Genomic DNA, 21301 nt, shown 5'->3' with positions numbered 1-21301 from the left:
CAAAAGTGAAAACAAACTATATACCCAATTCTCTTATCAGTCAAGAACTAACACATGTTTTAGAAGCTCTAAGATAGGAACTGAAAATAGAGAACATATATAGATTTTATTATCAGGTAACATTCCACAATGATCAGTTTTAATTTGAAATGATCATGATGGCATGATAAGATGTTTTTACATAACATACATTCATAGCTTTGCTTCCTATTTAACTCTTGTCATTGATATCAATGAACTATATTTATTCACAGAATTTCAGACTGGTGAAAATAGTCCTCCAATGGACACAGGATTCATATAATGTATTACAGGGTCAAGGGAGGATATTTATGTACCATATTTCATGGGGCTTCTCTTGAGATTTTTGTTACTTTGTTCTTCCATATGAACAAGATACAAGTCTCCCTGTTTGCATTCTTATACCAACAGTCTACTGTCAACAGAGCAGTTGCAATTCATCTTGATGAATCGAGAAGCAAATCTTGTCCAATGCAGTGATCCACAGATTACTTACAGTCTGTCTTTCAAATAAAAATGTCTTCAAAATGCCCTATAAAACTCTCCTTGAACTTACTTCTGGCCTTCTCTTACCTGGGGCACACTAGGTTTATTACTATCCTAATATCAAGAAAGATACTATAAAAAAAAAAAAAATGCTCTTCTCCTTGGCTATCACACTACTGAAACAATGGTTCCCAAGAACGGAATTTGGGGCTGGAAAAATGATTCAGTGGTTAAGAGCTTTGCTGTGATCCTTCTTTTCCACTTCCGATTCCCCCTTCCTCCTTCTTTTTCCTCCTCCTTCTTCTTCCCCATTCTTCCCCCTTTCCCCTTCTTCCCCCTTCTTTTTCCCCTTCTTACTTCTTCCATTCTTCTTCCCCCTTTCTTCTACCACCTTCTACTTCCACCTTCTACTTTATTCTTTCCTCTTTTGTCCTCTCTTCCCCTTCCTTCTTTCCCTTCTCCCCTTTTTTTATCTTTACCACTTTCCCCCCTTTCCCCTTTGTCCCTTCTCTCCTTCTTTCCCCATCTTCCCTTCTTTTTTCATCCCTTTCCCTCTGTATCCCCCATTTTCTTCTTGCTTTCACATTTCCCCCTTTTTCACTTTCCTCCCTTTTTCCCTTTCCTAACTTTCCCCCTTTTCCTTATTTCTTCCTTTTGCCCCTCCCCTTGTCCCCTTTTGTTCCCCTTACCCTCTTTTTCCTCTTTCCCTCTTTTTCCCCATTTCCCCTTCCCTCTTTTTTCTTTTCCCTCTTTCTCCCTTTCCCCCTTTCCCCTTTTCTTCCCTTTCTCCCTTTCCCTCTTTCCCCCTTTCCTCTTTTTTGTCCTTCTCCCCTTTTTCCTTTTCCCCTTTTATCCCCTTTTCTCCCTCTTTCCCCTTTTTATTTTTTCTCCCCTTTCCCCCCATTTCTCCCTTCACCTTTTCCCTCTTTCTCCCCTTTTCCTTTTTCTTCTTTTCCCCTTTTTTCTTTTTCCCATTTCCCCTTTCCCTCTTTTTTCTCTTTCCCCCTTTTTTCCTCTTTTTCCCCTTTCCCTCTTTTTATCTCCATTTCTCCCCTTCCCCCTTTTATCCACTTTTCTTCTTTTTATCTCCTTTGCTTCTTTTATCCTCTCCTCTTTCTTCTCCCCCTTTCTTCTCCCCTTCTTTCATCTCTTCCCCTCTTCTCTCCCCTTCTTTTTCTCTTCCCCATTTTTCTCTCTCCCCTCTTATTCTCTTTCCCCCTCTCTTCTTCTCTCTCCCCCTTCTCTTTCCCTCACTTCTCTCTCCCCCTCTTATTTCATTTCCCTCTTTTTTCTTCCCCTCTCTTTTCTTCCCTCTCCTCTCCCCCTCTTCTCTCTTCCTCTCTTCCCTCTCCCCCTCTTCTCTCACATTCTTTCTCTTCCACTCTTTCTTTCCCCCTCATTTCTTCTCCCCTTTTCTTCTATTTTCCTTTTCTTCTTTTCCTTTTACCCCTTTCTCCTTCTCCCCTTTTGCCTTTTCCCCACTTTTCTCCTTTTCGTCTTTTCCCTTTATCCCCTTTTCCCCTTTACCCCATTTTCCCTTTTTCCCTTCCCTTTCCCCTTCCCCTACAGGGAAAGGCTGAGATCTGCCGCCCAGGCTGCACTGCAGCAGCTGTGGCCTCCACTGCAGCCAGAACCCAAGTCCAGAGAAGCCAGATCACGTTCTGAGCAAGCATTCCTGATTGTGACATCACACTCAGCCCTGGGCCATGAAACTTGTCACTAGAAAGACTCAGTTGGAGAATAGCCAACACGATGAGATACTCGTAGCACCTCCTGAGTGGCACTGAGCGGAGACATCAGGGGGTTGGATCCTTGTGAACAGGGAACCTTCCCCCATCACTTAGAAAGACCTTGGTTTCAGTGGTGAGCCATGGGGTATGATGTAACCCGTTTCCAGGGGGACATTGATGAAGACCTTATCTGCCCTATTTGTAGTGGAGTCTTGGAAGAGCCAGTACAGACGCCTCATTGTGAGCATGCCTTCTGCAATGGCTGCATCATCCAATGGCTCTCTGAGCAACACACATGCCCAGTAGACCATAGCATCGTCACGGTTGCCCACCTGTGCCCAGTACCTCAGATCATGCGGAACATGTTGTCAAAGCTACAGATTGCCTGTGATAACTCTGCGTTTGGCTGCAGCGCTCTTGTCAGACTTGACAATCTCAGGTCCCATCTCAATGACTGTGAGTACAACCCAAAGCAGCCTGTGGCCTGTGAGCAGGGTTGTGGCCTTGAAATGCCCAAAGATGAACTGCCAAACCACAATTGCATTAATCACCTGCTCTCTGTGGTCCAGCAGCAGCAGACACATATCTCAGAGCTGGAGAAGATGTCTACTGAACACAAGCAACAGCTGGCAGAACAGGAGCGAGACATTCAACTACTGAAGATGTATGTGCGAGCCACCCATAGTGTCAACCCCAACCTTCAGAACCTGGAGACAATCGAGTACAATAAAATCCTCGAATGGGTGAATGCCCCACAGCCAGCAAGAGTGACCCGCTGGGGAGAGATGAGCTCCACTCCTGACCAGCAACTGAGTGACAACATGGTGCAGGATCCAGGGCGTGTCCTATTTGCACATGTTGCGGAGGAGATATAAGAGCATAACTGGCTATCAGGAAGACTTAGGGTTAAAATAACCCATTGTTCCAGCAGCTGAACCCTGACTTCTCCCATAACCCATATGCCACAGCTTGTACATGCTCAACTTACTCCCTGCTTTTCGGGAATAAAGGACCTGGAGCACTTTGCTCACCTGGGAAACCAAATTCGTGCCTTTTGCTATCTTTCTTCCCCCACAATATCTATAAAGTTTCAGTCAGGGCAGAGAACTGTATTTTTCTGACTATGATACCTGGTTCCTACATGTTTTCAGAAAGTACAAATCTGTTTTCCCTAGAGGATCAGGGTGGAATGGGGCATTACTAATATTCCTCTCTTCCAAAACCAGGGAATCTGAGCAGGCAGCCTTGCCGACTCCATGCAGTATGGAGAGAGTGGCTCTAAGGAGCTGACATCTAGAAGGACTAAGGGTGTGACCAAAACCCTCTACCTAGTGAGGCCAGGACTTGGTCCTCACTAACAACCCTTGGGGAAGACCTTTGTGCCGAGCACAACCCTGTCTAGGCGCCCTGTGAAGGTGGAGGCCATGCTGGGTGTACAGGGTGGGTTGATGAAATGTCTATTGAACTCTTTCCTAAACCTTTTCATAATTAGGGAAGAGAAGGAAGAGGTGGACATTAGACTATTTGTGTTTATACACTCAGGAGGAAGCTGCTTCTGGCTCTGCTGAACTAGGATAGGCAGTACTTCTTGAGACATGTCTATATTGCCTCAGTAGGTCTCTCTGCAGTCCTGATTGTAGTTACCTTGATTTCCTTTGGTTTTGTTTGTTTACATTTCCCCAGTCACAAACCCCATCTGTTACCCAGTCTTGGTTGTGTCTGTCCTCTTTGCCAGCCAAGCCACATTGTTGGCAATTTTATTTATTTGCTTTTTTGTAAGAAGAAAGAAAAGAAAAAAAATCAACAAAACTTAAAATCTTTTTTTGCCCTTTCTTTTTTAAAATTAATTTTATTGAATATTTTATTTACATTTCAAATGTTATCCTCTTTCTCCATTCCCCCCTCCCAGAAGCCCCCTACCCCATTCCCCTTCATTCTGCTTCTATGAGGATGTGCTCGCAACCACCCACCCACCCACTTCTATATCCCTGCCCTCGAAGTCCCCCACACTGGGGCATCCAGCCTTCAGAGGACCAAGGACCTCCTCTCCCACTTATGCCTGACAAGGCCATCTTTTCTTTTGCTGTTCCTATTGGGATTCTTGGTATGGTGGGGCTAAATAATGTTGTCTGTTTCATATGTTTACTTTTTAGCATTATCTTTAGTCTGATACCTGCTCTGACCTTGCCCTCCATCACCCTTTCTGAGCAGGAGCTTTGGTTGTGGCTGTCTAATATCGATGCCTGTGCCCGATAAAAAAAATTTTCCCCCCATTTCTTCTTATGAAACCTGAGAATTAATTGCCACATGCGTTTTTAAGGTGACTTTTCCATGTTTCCTGGGGAAAGTTCCTGTTTATCTGGGTTCTAACTTTCACCAGACAAATGGGATACAAATTAGTTATATCTCCAAAACCAGGGTGAATACACTATCTAACTCAAGTCCACCTAAGGACTTTGGGTCCACTTAAGGCTCAGTGGGTCATTGCTGGTTTGCTGTAGTGGCTGGTAAAGTGAGCAAGGAGTAATAATAGGTGGGATTATTTTAAAAGCACAGATGGGAATGTGATTGGAGAGGCCAGAGAGATCTCCTTCATCATACACTTGTTTCTCTCTCTGGGCGTTCCATTCCAGGCCAGCTTGCTGTTGGTCTCAGTAGATTAGTCGTTGCTCCTTTGGGATTAGGATAGAAGGATATAGCTTGAGGACCATAAGAAGAGGTTGGCGCCCGTGGTGGTGGTACACGCCTTTAATCCTAGCACTTGGGAGGCAAAGGCAGGTGGATCTCTGAGTTTGAGGCCAGCCTGGTCTACAGAGTGAGTTCCAGGACAGCCAGGGCTACACAGAGAAACCCTGTCTCAAAAAAAAAAAAAAAAAAAAAAAAACCAACCAAACAAACAAACAACAACAAAAAGAACAGGTTGGGTATTCCAGTTCCAGGGCATGGTGCTCAGGAATTTGAAAGAGGCTGCTCTATATATATAGTTGGGTTACTGCATTTCTTGTACTTCTTTGCCCCTGCCTTCCTTGCCTGTGTTCACAATGTCCTATCCTTACTCTGAGATGATTGATGACGCAGAAGCTTCCATGTCCTTTGCACTGGTGTCTGTCTGCAGTTCTCCAGTTGTACTGTGTGCTGTACATGGTATTCACTGCACTAATAAATCTCTCACTCAATTCTAAAAAATAAAGCTTTGCTGTTCTTGCATAAGACCCAGGATTAGCTTCCAGCACCCACATGGTAGTTCACAGCCATTAATAATGCCAGGTTCAGGAGATTTGATGCCCTTTTTCTGACTTCTGTGAGCACAGAACACATGTGTGGTGCACAGATATACATGTAAGCAAAATGCTCACACATAGAATACAAATAAATCTAAAAAGAAAGGAATAGAATTTCTCCAGGAATTCTGTATTGGAAAAAGTTTTCTCATAATTCTAACAGCTTACCTTGCCACCTTACATTAGAGAGTCAAACCAAGACCATGATGGGTCAGCAATGGCCAGGACAATAACTAGACAAGGACTACTTAGTGATGAATATCTATTGCCTTGTACATAAACATAACTTTCATGTCAGGAATCTGAAGATGGACTTGGGGACATCTGGTCACTGATCTTTGTTCCCCTTCCAAATGTTAGGCACATTAAAAGAAATCTCATTTTCTCTGTTTCTTGTTATTTTTTGTCTCTGTAATTGGCCTATCAAAGATGGGTGGCAGAGTTTGGCTTGTTAGGTCTACCAGGACCCTATACTCCCTCTTCTGATCCTGTGGATTTTCTCTTTTCCATGTCTCAAACTTACTTTAATATCTACTATAACATCTACATACCTCTGCTCAGATATGTAGCAACCCACACAACTTCTACCCAATGTGTTGGTACTATCTGTTTTCTCACCTACTTTAGACTCTGAAGCAAGAGAATAACCTGAGCCCAGATGTTTAAGGCCTGGTTGGAAAACATGCTGAGAGTACATCTCAATAAAAGAGTAAACATATTAAGACTTTTTTTAATGAGCACATTTTAATTACACACACACACACACACACACGTCATTATCTTCTCTTCTGTTCTGTTTTTTCCATAGCCTTTTAACAGTATTTTAACATTACATCAAAGTGTCCTTTATTGCTTATTGAATGTCTGAAACGTCTAGTGTATTCTAAGCTCAAGGAGGAGGGGGAGTTCCTGATTTGTGCATTGCATATTCTCTTCCTGCTCTTATTCAAGATACTGGATTATCACTTGGAATAGAACCAAGGTGAAAATCCTTACAAACCTAGCAGAATAGTATACAGTATGCCTATTGTCCTGGTGTGATAATCAGTTATGCCATTTAACTATCCAGAATGCTGGATGATTTATGCTCACCATACAACAACAGAGACATTCTCAATAAATGTTTTTCAGTTGAGTGGCTCTTGCTGCCACAGTAGACCTTTCTTCAGTTTGGTTCAGTTGGTGCAAGGAGAAAAACAAATCATTCAACCATGTCACACAGCCAAGGCTAGTAAAGAACAGATGCATCTACAAAATTAGTCTTTGGACTATATTATTGCAGCATCTGATTGTCAGGTAATGACGTCCAAATCTCTAACATAGAGTACAGTAGAGTGAGAATCCTGCAAGAAGAATTGGGGGCTAGTTAGAAAAGTGAAGAAATTCTGAATTAAATTCAAGACATAAATCCAGTTTTATTAGATGATGCTAAAGGAAGAAAGAGTCAGGTAATCACAAGTTTTATATGAAATTGACAAAAATAAAGGCACAAAATCTTGTGGGTGGTTATCTGAGAAGGGAAAGCATATGATCACAATATATTGCATAAACTTTATAAACTTAACTTTTTTTTTTCAGAAATCTAAGGAACAAAACATTATTGTACAGCTGTGGATAAGGCTCAAGAAAATGCTTGACTAGCATATAAAAAGTCCTAGGTTTGAACTCCAATACCAAATATCACAGGGTAAGGTGGCATATGCATATAATCCCAACATTTGGGAAGTGGAGGCAGGATGATCAGAACTCTTCAACAACGTAAGGTCATAGTCAGCTACATAATGACTTCAAGGCTAGCCTGAGATATACAAGACTATGCCTTAAATCAGTAAAGTATTAGAAAGGATACATAAAGTCTTATTGTCTTGAACAAAGGTTTTGAACCTTTTATTTATATTCAAAAACACTTTCATTTTAAAATGTGTGTGTGTGTGTGTGTGTGTGTGTGTGTGTGTGTGTGTGTAAAATTCTTAGGCAAATAGATGAAGCTAGAAAATATCATCCTTAGTGAGGTAACCCAATCATAAAAGAACACACATGGTGTGCACTCACTTATAAGTAGATATTATTAGCCCAGAAGTTCACAATACCTAAGATACAATTCACAGAACATATGATGCTCAAGAAGAAGGAGGACCAAAATGTGGGTGTCTCAGTCCTTCTTAGAAGGAGTAGCAAAATACTCATGGGAACAAGTATGGAGACAAAGTGTGGAACAGAAACTGGAAGAGGGACCACCTGGAGACTGCTCCACTTGGAGATTCATCCCATATGCAGCCACCAAATGCAGATAATGTTGTGGATGCCAGGAAGTACATGTAGATAGGAGGCTGAGAGAGATGTCTCCTGAGATGCTCTGCCAGAGCCTGACATATACAGACCCAGATGCTCACAGCTAACCATTGAACTGATCGTGGGATTCCCAATTGAGGAGTTAGAGAGATGATTGAAGGAGCTTCCAATACCAACCAACCAGAGCTCACAGGGTCTAAAGTGCCATCCTGGGAAGACACATGAAGAGACCCATGACTTCAGCTGTATATGTAGTTGAGGATGGCCTTGTCGGGCATCAATGAAAGAGTAGGGCCTTCATCCCTGGACGGCTGGGTGCCCCAGTGTGGAGGAACTTGAGGGCAGAGAAGTAGGAATGGGTGGATGGGTGGGTGCATACCTTCATTGAAGTAGGAGGAGGGGTATGGGATAAGTGGTTTAGGGAAAATAGGGAAAGGGGATAACATCTAAAACATAAATAAAACTTCCAATAACAATTTTAAAAACAGATAATGGAACTGACTATTGCAGTCTAGCATTTGAGAGTCTTTGTCAACAATTTAATTTTACCCATATTACTGGGATTTCTTATAATCCTCAAGGACAAGGTATTGAGGAAGGGGCTCATGGAACTTTGATACAATATCTTCATAAAATAAGAAAAATGTGGAACATATATCCCTGTTCACCACAAATTTATTCAAATCATGATGTTTTTATTTTAATTTTTTTAAAAAATTGGTTGCCAAGGAACTTTCTGCTGAGTGTCAATGGCACCCTACCACTATATCTATGCTTATGCTTATGCTTAGGTGAAAAGGAAGGATCAACTTACTGATATATGGGATGATCAAGATTAGGTATCTAATATGGGGAAGAGGGCATGTTTGCGTTTTTTTTTTCTGCAGGATGCTTAAGGATCATGGAGTGATTGGTAAGATGTGCTGATGCTGGGACAAAGAATGATGGTAACCTGTGAGTTTGCTGAGTGCTCTGACACTGGTGACTAGAAAGCTATACTAGACATATATGTTCCTGACATACCATTACTTTTCTGGATCTCAGATGGAACAAGCTGACTTGCCTCAAGGTTTTAGATATTGTGGGACAGAGAATAAAAAAGAGAAGTTATGACGACTCTTGTATTTTTTTAAATGTGGCAAATTATTTGGACTCAATCATGGACTGGTCTAGAAATAAATCCAATATTGGAAATAGTAGTCTTCATTTGGAAGGCTAGATCTGGACATATTCAGAGACATTTGGAAGTTAGCTGCGGTTCTCTATGATGTTACACTGGCCAGAGATCAAGTTAGGGCAGGATCTGGATTTCAAACAAGTATTAGTGCATGTTTTAAGGCTCTTTTAATTGTCAAGTTAAAATTACTTTTGTTTCTTCTACAGTATTTAATGTAAGTTGTATTGATTGTACACTTTCTATTTGTGTTATTGTGTTGAAAGCTGGACTATCTTTTACAGGGGTCTATCAACCAGCTTTTTTTCTTCCTTGAGTATTACAGAACCTTGGTTTTCTGAAAGAAAAAAAAAAAAAGCTTGCAAGTACTGGAAGAAGTGAATTGGCTTTAAGTAGACACAAGAAGGAAGCAGGCTTGATTATTGCTGGTATAACAGCTTTAATTTCATTAATTGCTAGCACCACTGATTTCACTATTGCTTTGACACAAGAAGTTAAGACAACTACTTTTGTTAATCATATAGCAAAAAATGTTACTAATGTATTGAGTATACAAAAGGATTTAGACAGGCATTTGGAACAAGTGATTGATGCTTTTTTATCCTATTCAAATTATTAGAAGGAAGTTCAGGTTTTAAATGTAAGGATCCATCTTGAGTGTCATGCCAAATAGCAATGAAATTGTGTTACTTCTAAAATTGACAGTGATAATCAATTGGAAAAAGTTTAAAGACACTTGCAGGGTATCTGGCATAAGTCTAACACCTCTTTGGATGTTTTAACTTTGTCTAGAGATATTATGAATTTAAAGAATGCTGCATTGCTGAGATTTGATCCTGCATATACTGCTGATAAAATTATCCATGGTTTGAGGTCGATATTTCCATTTTGGTTAAGCTTCAAGAATGACATATATAGCTTCATGATGCTAGCCCTTTTTGTCCTGGGAATATTTTTATTCATACCCATATTGCAAAAGCTTGTTTTTAACAACATCAGCATGTTGGCAGCCAAAGTACATGACTTGAAACTGAAAATGGATTGCCAGACAGAGTTATTAATTTAACAGGCTGGCAAGCCAAGGAAGGGTAAGATTCTGCACAGAACCTTACCAACCTAAGACAGAAGTGCATTGCTTTTGATAAATGCATATTCCTCGATCGGTAAGAAAGGCATTCTTGTCAGAACAACCTAAGACAGACTCAATCTTGTTTATGAAATAAAAAACAGGGAGATGTGGAGAGCTTTTGGGGCTACTTGACAGGAATCTGACATTGGCCAAGGACAAGGAAATGGGCTGCTTAGTAGGAATCTGACATTGGCCAAAGACAAGGAAATGGGCTTCAGGCTAGAATTTGACATTAGTCTAGAACAAAGAAGTAATTTCAGGCAGAAATCTAAATCTTAGTCTAGAACAAAGAAAGAGGCTTCAGGCATGAAAATGACCTTGGGATAGGACATGGAAGTAGGCTCAGATATTTTAGGCATCCTGATAAACCCTTAGAAACAGTGATCATGGGATTGATTATGGAACTTTGTTTATTACCTTGCTTGTTCTTTGACTGTTTGTGTTTATTGTCTTGCTTGTTCCTTGATTATATGCATCTATTGTATTGCTCTTTCCTCAACCTAGAACTGACCTTAATACTTGCATGTAATTTACATAGTATAAAAACAAAAAAGTGGATATCCCCACTTTTAATTATTTAATTAGGGAAAAATATCCTTCACGGGTATTCTGGGGTGTTAGTTAATTCCAGATGCAGTCAAGTTGACAACCAAGCATAATCATTACAATTTGTATGCACATATAGTTGGTAAAGTATGTATACAATAGTAAGAGTTACTCAACTGACTTTAGGACATATCTTTGTCAGTAAGTTGTAATTTACAGAATTTGTTTCGGAGCAGAATATACTACCGTAGCATAAAAGGGCCCTAAAAACTATTTCATAGAGTAATTCATTGTATAGTTAGATACATAGTTACTTAGTTTCCAAAGCTAACTTTTATAGTGTTCTGAATAATGATTAGTGAGTTATAAACACATTTTTGCTATTACCTCCCTAAAACCAGAGCAGCAGATAAGAATGCTATTTTCTCTTGTGAAAGGAAATTTATTATTCCATCCATGAATATCAAGATTAGATCTGGTGCAATCAATTCTGGGCACTTAAGCTTTTGCTTATATAATCAAGGCTTCTTCTTTTTCTATTCTGAAATGGAAAAATGTACTAAATTACCCCTAGCAAGTTTATTAATTTTTTCCTGATTAAAATAATTCTGTTGACTTTCCATTCCTTTATTAGAACAGCATTTTGAAACTTTTTCTTAACTTTTAGTCATACCTCCTCTCATTTATCATCATACACTCATTTAATACATATAAATTATCAGGCACTGAGCTGTGCTGCCTTTCCAGATGCTAACAAGTAGAAAAGAACATATAGAATGCAATCATCCATTGGAGTTCTGTGTGTAGAAACTAAAATAGAGTTACCCATAATTCAATGTAAGACATCTGCTTATATTCACATGGAAGAGTAAGTACTACATGTGCTGGTCTTGAAAGATTAGTATGATTTACCAGATAAATAAACATAAAGTAAAAGAGGACGAAGACAAAAACACTTGGACAGATTGATCTACATATATAAAGATGTTCAATGTTGTGTGCTCTTAAAAATATGTATTTATTAAGATAGTATAATGAGTGTAAAGAAGGAAATATCTGTATATATCTTTGTGGCCAATTGTAAGCCCATACAATAAGCATAGTATGTGTACATAGTACCAGTTATCTGACATTACTAAGTCACATGTGACTTACATAGTTTGTTTTGTATCAGGAACTGCTATTTAGGCATGAACATGTCTCTGCACTATCAGTTTAATGACTTTGTTTTCTAGTTAGCTAATTCCAAAGCTAGAGTTCCATTCTTTGAATTTTTATTATTCTCTGTTGATCTTGCCCAAATTAATATTTGTGTTTTTACATTTTGATAAACATGTATACCATCTATATATTTCAGTTAAAGAATAAATGTGTGGTTTATATGATGATTCTCAACAATATAGTCACAATTCACATTTTCTTATTTCACAGACACAAACCTTCAAAAAATTAAGCATCATCTTCCCAAACAATAGTAATATGATAATTTACATAGCAATTCAATCTTTTCCAAGTAATCACATAGGAAAAATTTTCTATTCTTAGTTTTAAACACTTTCATTTTAGATTTATAAGAAGTCCTCTGCATATCATTTACTAAGGAAGACTGTAGCTTAAAACAAAGACTTAGTTATGTGCTTTTATTATTTACAGTTCAATATTACCATTTTCTATAATTTTAAAGTATCATTATTTGTTCTTTGTTGGCTATAGGAAAGGACAAGAATAACTAAATTGATCAGTCTGGTGGTTCTCAGTAAATTAGACATAGTACTACCTGAGGACCCAGCTATACCCTCCTGGGCATATATCCAGAAGATGCTCCAACATGTAATAAGGACACATGCTCCATTGTATCCATAGCAGACATATTTATAATAGCCAGAAGCTGTAAAGAACCCAGATGTTCCTCATCAGAGGAATGAATATAGAATATGTGGTACATTTGCACAGTGAAGTACTACACATCTATTAAAAACAATGACTTCATGAAATTCACAGGCAAGTGGATGGAACTAGAAAATATCCTCCTTAGTAAGGTAAGGCAATCACAAAAGAACTCACATGGTATACACTCACTGATAAGTGGATATTAGCCCAAATGCTCTGAATACCTAAGATACAAGTTACAGAACATATGATTCTCAAAAAGACCAAAGTCTGGGTCATTCAGTGTTTATTAGAAGGGGGAACAAAATTACTCACAGAAGAAAATATGGAGACAAAATGTAGAGCAAAGACTGAAGGAAAGGCCATCCAGAGACTGACCTACTTGGGGATCCAACCCATATACAGTCTGCAAAACAGAAACTATTGAGGATACCGGAAGCACTTGCTGACAGGAGCCTGATTTGGATGTCTCTGAGAAGCTCTTCCAGAGCCTGACAAATACAGAGGCAGATGCTTGCCACCCACCATTGGACTGAGCACAGGATCTCTGATGGAGGAGTTGGAGAAAGGACTGAAGGAGCTGAGGGGATTTTAAGACCCTGTGAGTAGAGCAACAGTGTCAATCAGCCAGACCCCCAGAGCTCCTGGGGAATGGCCCACCAACCAAAGTGTACACATGGAAGGACCCATGGCTCTGGCCACATATGTGGCAGATGATAGCTTTGTTGGACATCGGTGGGAGGAATGGCCTTTGGTCCTGTGGGGATTCGATACCCCAGTGTAGGGGAATGACAGGTGGGGAAGGCAGGAGTGGGTGGGTGGGAGGGAGAGCACTCTCATAGAGGCAGGGGGAGGGGGGATTGGATAGGTGTTTCCTTAGGGAAGACCTGGAAATAAAATTTGAAATGTAAGTATAAAAATATTCAATAAAGAAAGAAAAAAGTTGATAACATACTAATGACATCTTCAGAAAACAGAAATGATATGCATGCCTCAGTGCTATGCCAAAGCTTACAATAAACTTAGCAATATCACTCTCTTTTCCTCTATTCATGTTGGTATGCTATGAAGGACATTAAAAAGGCACAGAATTGTGGAAACACTCTGTAATGCTTTCTACAAAGAGTTGCTTTATTAAGTAGTATTTAAATGTCATAGTACTAAAGCCATTTGAAATCCATCCTGAAAATAATGATTAGCCAGAGAATCTAGTTACAGCTTAGTGCTAGTGTTTGTACAATGAGATATTAATTCTTTCAAGGATGAGATCAGTGTTTCCCTTCACAATAACAATGAACTTACTAAATTATTAGAAAGCAAATATTCTTCTAATATCCATGAAGGATCATTTCTCAGGTAGTGAGTTACTTAAATCAAAGCTCTCAAGTATATAGCTAACATGCTTTGAAGCTATGCATTTCAGTCTGACTCATAAATATATTTCATTTCACTAGACATTTGTAGTTATACACAAACAAAGGCCATTCCCCTTACTGTGAATCTACTGATAGATACCAGATTCTGGAAGAGGAAAATCATTCTTTGTGCATGTAACCATTGACAAGTTTTCCATGCTCCAGTAGGTAGCCTCACACCCATGTACATATGAGTATCACAAACTGGACTTAGTGTGTTATCAAAAGAAACATTAAAAAGACATAAAGTTTGGGGATGATGTTTTGTAAGAGACTTTAGGAAAGCAGTAGGGAAAAAACTGAACCTGGATATATTTCATTCTATACATGTATAAAATTCTCAACAAATAAAAATATTTTAAAAGACAATGAAATATTTTATGTGAAAAGATGAGTACATATTTATGCTGAAAATAAATTACTTCAAAGCTTTTTTTATAAAAATTAATGTTATTAGCCTGTGAAGCTTTCTTTTGTTTAGATACTGATAAGAAATAAAATTTCATTCAAGTACAAATGATAACTATTACTTTCACAGTTTTTTTTTCATTTTCAATATTTATCAAACTGAGTACATACTGAAATTTAGGCTGTGTTATTTGGTTTATCAATATTATTAAACTATTTTTATCTTTCTGCTAAAATTTTACTTACAAAGATGTCGAGTAACATACAAGAAAATGTAGCTGGATAACTTACACCTAAAATTAATTTATCTTAAAGCTAACTCACTTCATTTTGAGTCCACTTACCAAACTTAGTACCATTAAAATATATCTTGCAAAATTTTACTTTTTTGTAAATTTATATTCTTGGTGCAAGTTCACTGATCTTTGACTATGAATTGTATTATGTTTAAATTTTTCAATGTGAGCCTTAAATTTCTCTTCCTAGAAAAGCACATAAATTACTGATTAGGGCAAAAGGCTGGGCAAGAGTCTATAGATCTCTTCTCATTTCTTTTTTTAAATGTTAATCAAAGGCTTTATAAGTTTGGCAATGTTCAATAACAAGATGGCCATACAATCAGAAGTGCAACCTAATACCCAACCTAGGTACACCAACTAACTTGGACTAGCAAAGACATGTGGACATCCGCCTCTATGTTCTCCCCACCTCATCTCCTAGCTCCTCCTCTCCACTTCCTCCTCTCCTTTCTCCTCTTCTTCCTCTCCTTACTCCTCCCACCTTAGATCCTCCTACATATTACCCTTCCTGTTAAAATAAAAAAATTCTCTCAAAATACAATTATAGCATAACTATACCAATTTCTGTCAGTAAGGTACAAGATAGACCTAATACCCAGTTCATCATTTTGTTGACTAAACAGAACCTCTGTCATCTATCCTAACTAGAAGACTTAGTTCTGAAACTGACTATTTTTTTTTTTTGCTTTAGAATGAATGTCAGCTGAAAAACACCCTCTCAAATATTTTCTCTCAAAGTAAATAGCAAGGATTGGCTATGAGACTATAAATCTTCAACCCTGTAAAAATCCAGAATGACTCAATTAACTGAAATTATGGGAAGCACAAAGCATAGGTTCTAAAACTTAGCCAATTTAAAAGAGACCACTGAACACCTAGATAGTCCCTATACAAGACATTGGAGCAGCTGATCTTCAACATTTTGGCCCAGGATCATCTGACAGACCTAGTAATGCAAAATTGTTAAGGGCTGATTACTCTGTCTTGGCAGATATAATCAGTTGACTATTCTGCAAGTGTGTCCTTTTCTGGACAGTATTTTGTCTGTAGATGAAAAGAGGCAATTCTTGCCTAGTGGCTGTCTCACAACAACTGGAATAACTCCAAAGATTCTCAATTTCTTCTTAGAATCCAATGACAGGGAAGCTGTCAGGAGCAGACAGGTCTCTAATCAAAATGGATATTAATACAGAAATGTTTCTAACGTCAATTCTGTGGACTTCTGATGTTTTGAAAACCAATTATCCTTGTAAGGCAATCTGAACTGTTGTCTGTTAACTCCTCTCAGCTATTTCTAAATAAAATATAGAAACCACCCTAACAATAAACTCAGAGCCATGAATTTGCTATAGGCCCTTGACTTACAGGCTAACCATCTCAAATCACTTTAAAAAGTTAAAGAAGGACTGGGTCTAAGACTTGTTTACCTAAATGTGTTATATATGTACATTGCCTATGAGAGTAACAATATTAATCTCACTTTTATATCAATAAGAAACTCATACCAATGAATACCTTAACTTTGAAATCAAAGTAAATTTTGTACCATTTAAGAAATTATAATTCATCTTAATAATTATACAGATACCTACCAATAGGTTATGGCTATGCAATAACTCCTAGCTATTCCCCTGTTACAACAAAACCACTACTTTTTCCTAGAAAGACAGCCCAATATTAACCACCTCAGTCGCCAAACCCAAGGAATAGGGGCGCTGCCTCTTCATTAACTTCTTTAAGCTGATTACAGTCATTGAAATATAAGAAGAGGGGCAGGGTGGAGAGTAAATTGATAAGCCTCTGATGTCTGTGTCTTCACTGAATCCAGCTGAAATTCCAGGATATCAGTGGTTCGAGCAGTTCTGCTCAGCTTGCTTGATAAGTAGATACACCAAGGCTGAGTATTATGCAGTATACAATACTAAAAAACAAATTTTAGTATCAAGATAATTTTTGTTTGAATTCTGAAATCTAGTCTTCTGGTGGCCTGCCTCTTTCATGTCTAACCCATATAATTCTAGGAGTTTCTATGAGGGTGTGCTCCCACCATCCTCACATTCCTGCCTCACTGTTTTTGAATTCCCCAACACTAGAGAATCCAAACTTTCAGGCACCAAGGCTGTCCACTTCCACTGATGCTTAGCAAATACACCCTCAACTACTTATACAGGTGGAGCCATGGGTCTCTCCCTTTGTGTTCTCAGGCTGGTGGTTTTAGAATGGCTACTCCAGCTTGTTTCTTAGGACCATTTGCTTGAAAAAATGTTTTCTAGCCTTTTACTCAAAGGTAGTCTTTCTTTGTCACTGAGGTGGGTTTCCTGTATGCAGCAAAATGCTGGGTCCCATTTATGTATCCAGTCCGTTAGCCTATGTCTTTTAATTGGGGAACTGAGTCCATTGATGTTAAGAGATATTAAGGAACAGTGATTGTTGTCTCCTGTTATTTTTGTTATTAGAGGTGAAGTTATCTTTGTGTGGCTATCTTCTTTTGGATTTGTTGGAAGAGGGTTACTTTCTTGCTCTTTCTAGGGTATAATTTCCCTCCTTGTATTGGAGCTTTCCTGCTATTATCCTTTGTAATGCTGGGTTTGTGGAAAGATATTGTGTAAATTTAGTTTTGTCATGGAATATTTTGGTTTCTTCATCTATGGTAATTGAGAGTTTTGCCACATATAGTAGCCTGGGCTGGCATTTGTGTTTGCTTAGGGTCTGTATGACATCTGTCCAGGATCTTCTCACTTTTATAGTATCTGGTGAAAAGTCTGATGTAATTCTAATAGGTCTGCCTTTATGTGTTACTTTACCTTTTTCTCTTACTGCATTTAACATTCTTTGTTTTGTGCATTTGGTGTTTTGATCATTATGTGATGGGAGGTATTTCTTTTCTGGTCTAGTCTATTTGCAGTTCTGTAGGCTTCTTGTATATTCATGGACATCTCTTTCTTTAGGTTAGGGAAGTTTTCTTCTATAATTTTGTTGAAGATATTTATTGGCCCTTTAATTTGGGAATCTTCACTCTTATCTATACCTATTATCCTTAGGTTTGGCCTTCTCATTCTGTCCTGCATTTGCTGGGTGATTTATATTAAGATCGTTTTGCATTTTGCATTTTCCTTGACAGTTATGTCAGTATTTTCAATGGTATCTTCTGCACCTGTGATCCTATCCTCTATCTCTTGTATTCTGTTGGTGATGCTTGCATCTATGACTCCTGGTCTTTTTCCTAGGCTTTCTGTCTCCAGGGTAGTCTCCCTTTGAGATTTCATTATTGTTTTCACTTCCATTTTTATGTCCTGGATGGTTTTATTCAATTCCTTCACCTGTTTGGTTGTGTTCTCTTATAATTCTTTAAGGGATTTTTGTGTTTCCACTTTAAGGGCTTCTACCTGTCTACCTGTGTTCTCCTCAAATTTTTTGAGAGTGTTATTTATGTCCTTCTTAAAGTCCTCTATCATCATAATTAGAAGTGATTTTAAATCTGAATCTTGCTTTCCTGGTGATATGAGGACTTCAGGACTTTCTAGTGTGGGAGAACTAGGTTCTAATGATACCAAGTACCCTGGGTTGCTGATGCTTATGTTCTTGTGCTTGCCTCTTGCCATCTGGATCTCCTTAGTGTTACCTGTGCTCACTGTCTCTGACTGGAGCATGTCATTCCTATTATCTTGGTTGTTTCAGAACTGTGTGGGATGGGTGTTACTACTGGGGTTAGAGCTGGGGCCAAAGATCTGCTCAGTGCCCAGGCACAGACCAGAAGGAACCAGTGCTCTGGGCCAGGGGTGAATTCCTGGTTCCATTACTCCCTGTAAACAGTAACTCCCTGTTTTGGGTGAATGTTGCTGACTCCTTACCTAAGGTCCTGCAGGGTTAGAGCTCCTGGGAGGCCTGCTTCTGACTCTGCCCGCATCCTCTACCACCTGTAGGGAACAATGTAGGCTCCTCACATGTGGACATGTGAGTCTCTGTTGTGTTGTGGGTAGGCAAGTCTGTCATGGCTCAGTTGGCTGGAACTGGGGCTTAGCATGGAGGAAACAGAAGTGTGTAATCTTTGACTAAGTTGGTTCTGCACCACACTGGTGGGCACTGCGGCCCATCCAACAGGGAAATTCTCACACAGTCTGAAGTTCTGTGGGGTTCAGAGCTCTTGGATGGGTACCCCTGGGCAAGAAGGCTTGTGGAGATTGACTGGTCTCAGGTTGTGGGGCGGTGGGCTGTGAGAACCAGCTGGGTGCTTGGTTGAGCAAAAGCTTGGAACCCTGGAACCTTACTGGACACTGGATGGCAAGAGTTCAGCTCTGCTCCCAGGCCCTGGTTCTTTTCATTTAGCTTCAGCCCTCCACAAGCACTCCTACAGAGAGGTCTATGACCATCTGTCATGGGGAACAGGCCTCAGGCCCTAGAGAGATTTACATACTAATGAGGTACCTGAAGGCCAGAGGGTGGAGTCAATTAAGCATTCTTCCCCAGCCCCTCCCCCCTCTCTTCTTCCCTATTTAACTCAAGTCTGCCCTGGGTTTTGGAGGGTTGCATCCAGAACTATCCACCATCTGCCATGGCATTAAACCTTGTACAAACCCATGGACTTTCTCATGTATTGTTGGGACCACGCTGTGAGGAACCATGGAGAGGTCTTTAGTGAGCCACAGTAGCCGGGCCTAACTTCCCACTGAAGGAACCCAGAGTGTTCCCAGCCAACTACAGCCTGACATGAGGAACCCTGCATTCTCCAACCACAATTACCTACAGGGCACCAAATTGAGGTCAATATATGAAAGTCTAAAAAAATAAAAACTAGGCCTTGAGTAGCTTGCTATGGGAAGGAGACCCCATTCTACTGCTGCCTCTACTTCAACCTTAAACTGGTGAAATTGAATTCCCCCACTGATTTTCCCTGCTTTCTGAGCCCTCTGGGCCAAGCCAAGCTGCTCTGAGCATCCTGCTATCGCAGGATCCCTTGACTTTTCACTGCCTATTCCCCACTTTCTTCAGACTCAAGAATTCTAAAAAAAAATAAGGAAATACTGAAGATGGAAAACCTAAGAAAGAGAACAGGAACAACATCACCAAGCGAATACAAGAGATGGAAAACAGAATCTCAGGCATAGAAGATAGAATAGAAGAAATTGATATGCCAGAGCACTGGTTCCTTCTGGTCTGGGCCTGAGCACAGAGCAGATCCCAGGCAACAGCTCTGCCCCCCTATCTCTAAGAACCAAGAGGAAGCAGGGTTCCCAGGCGCTCTAACCCTGGCAGAATCTTAGGTAACCAGACAGGAACACCTGCCTCAAACAAGGAGTAACTGGAACACACTGGAACAGGAAGACACTCCTGACCAAGAGCACTGAGCAGATTTTGGGCCCCAGCTCTTACCTCAGTAGTAACATCCACCCCACACAGTTCTGATACAACCCAGATAATAGGAAAGACAGGCTCCAGTCAGAGACATAGCAGGTAGCACTGAGAAGATCCAAATAGCAAAAGGCAAGTGCAACAACATAAGAATCAACAACCCAGGGTACTTGGCATCATTAGAACCTAGTTTACCCACACAAGAAAGTCCTGCATTCCCCATAGTACAAGGAAAGCAAGATTCAGATTTAAATCACTTCTAATGATGATGATAGAGGACTTTAAGAAGGACATAAATAACACTCTCAAAGAATTTGAGAAGAAAACAGGTAGACAGGTAGAAGCCCTTAAAATGGAAACACAAAAATCCCTTAAAGAATTACAAGAAAATATAACCAAACAGGTGAAGGAATTGAACAAAACCATCCAGGACATAAAAAAGGATGTAGAAACAATCAAGAAATCACAAAGGGAGACTAACCTGGAGATAGAAAACCTAGAAAAGAAATCAGGAGTCATAGACACAAGCATCACCAACAGAATATAAGAGATAGAAGAGAGAATCTCGGGTGCAGAAGATACCATAGAAAATATTGACACGTCTGTCAAGAAAAACATAAAATGCAAAAAGTTCTTAACATAAAACATCTGTATAGGTAGTTGAGGGTGGCCTTGCCAGGCATCAGTGGAAGTGGACAGACTTGATACCTGAAAGTTCAGATTCCCTAGTGTTGGGAAATTTCAAGAGCAGGGAGGGGTGAATGAGAGGATGGTGGAAGTACACCATCATAGTAATTAGAGGAGGGGGGATGGAGTAAGGGGTTAGGCATTAGTGGAAGTAGAGGGCCTTGGTACCTGAAAGTTTGGATTCCCTAGCAGGGAGGTGAAAATGGGAGGATGGTGGGAGTATACCCTCATAGAAACTCCCAGAATTATATGGATTAGACATGACAGAGGCAGGCTGCCAGAAAACTAGATTCCAGAATTCAAACAAAAATTATCTTGTTACTAAAATTTGTTTTGAGAATTTTATATTGCAGAATACACAGCCTCGGTGTATCTACTCATCAAGTGAGCTGAGCAGACCTGCTCAAAACTCTGATGTCCTTGAATTGCAGCTGGATGCAGTGAAGACACAGAAGTCAGAGGCTTCTCAGTTTACTTTTCCCCTTGCCCCTCTTCTAATATTTCAAAGCCCATGATCAGCTTGAAGAAGTTAATGAAGAGTCGGCACCCCTATTCCCTTGGGTACTGAGGTCGTTAATATTGGGTTGTCTTTCT

At 39.7% G+C, this 21301-nt stretch overlaps 1 pseudogene across 1 annotated transcript; it reads left to right on the top strand.

Moving 5' to 3' along the window:
- Positions 1-2253: 2253 nt before the first annotated feature.
- Positions 2254-3205, top strand: LOC117694907 (E3 ubiquitin-protein ligase NRDP1 pseudogene; annotated as a pseudogene). Its single transcript, XR_013105860.1, has one exon. The product of XR_013105860.1 is annotated as an E3 ubiquitin-protein ligase NRDP1 pseudogene (transcript).
- The last annotated feature ends 18096 nt before the right edge of the window (positions 3206-21301 follow it).

The sequence above is a fragment of the Arvicanthis niloticus genome, chromosome X, assembly GCF_011762505.2.
Source record: "Arvicanthis niloticus isolate mArvNil1 chromosome X, mArvNil1.pat.X, whole genome shotgun sequence".
In the NCBI taxonomy this organism is placed as follows: domain Eukaryota; kingdom Metazoa; phylum Chordata; class Mammalia; order Rodentia; family Muridae; genus Arvicanthis; species Arvicanthis niloticus.
This window is presented reverse-complemented; position numbering and strand designations above follow the sequence as displayed.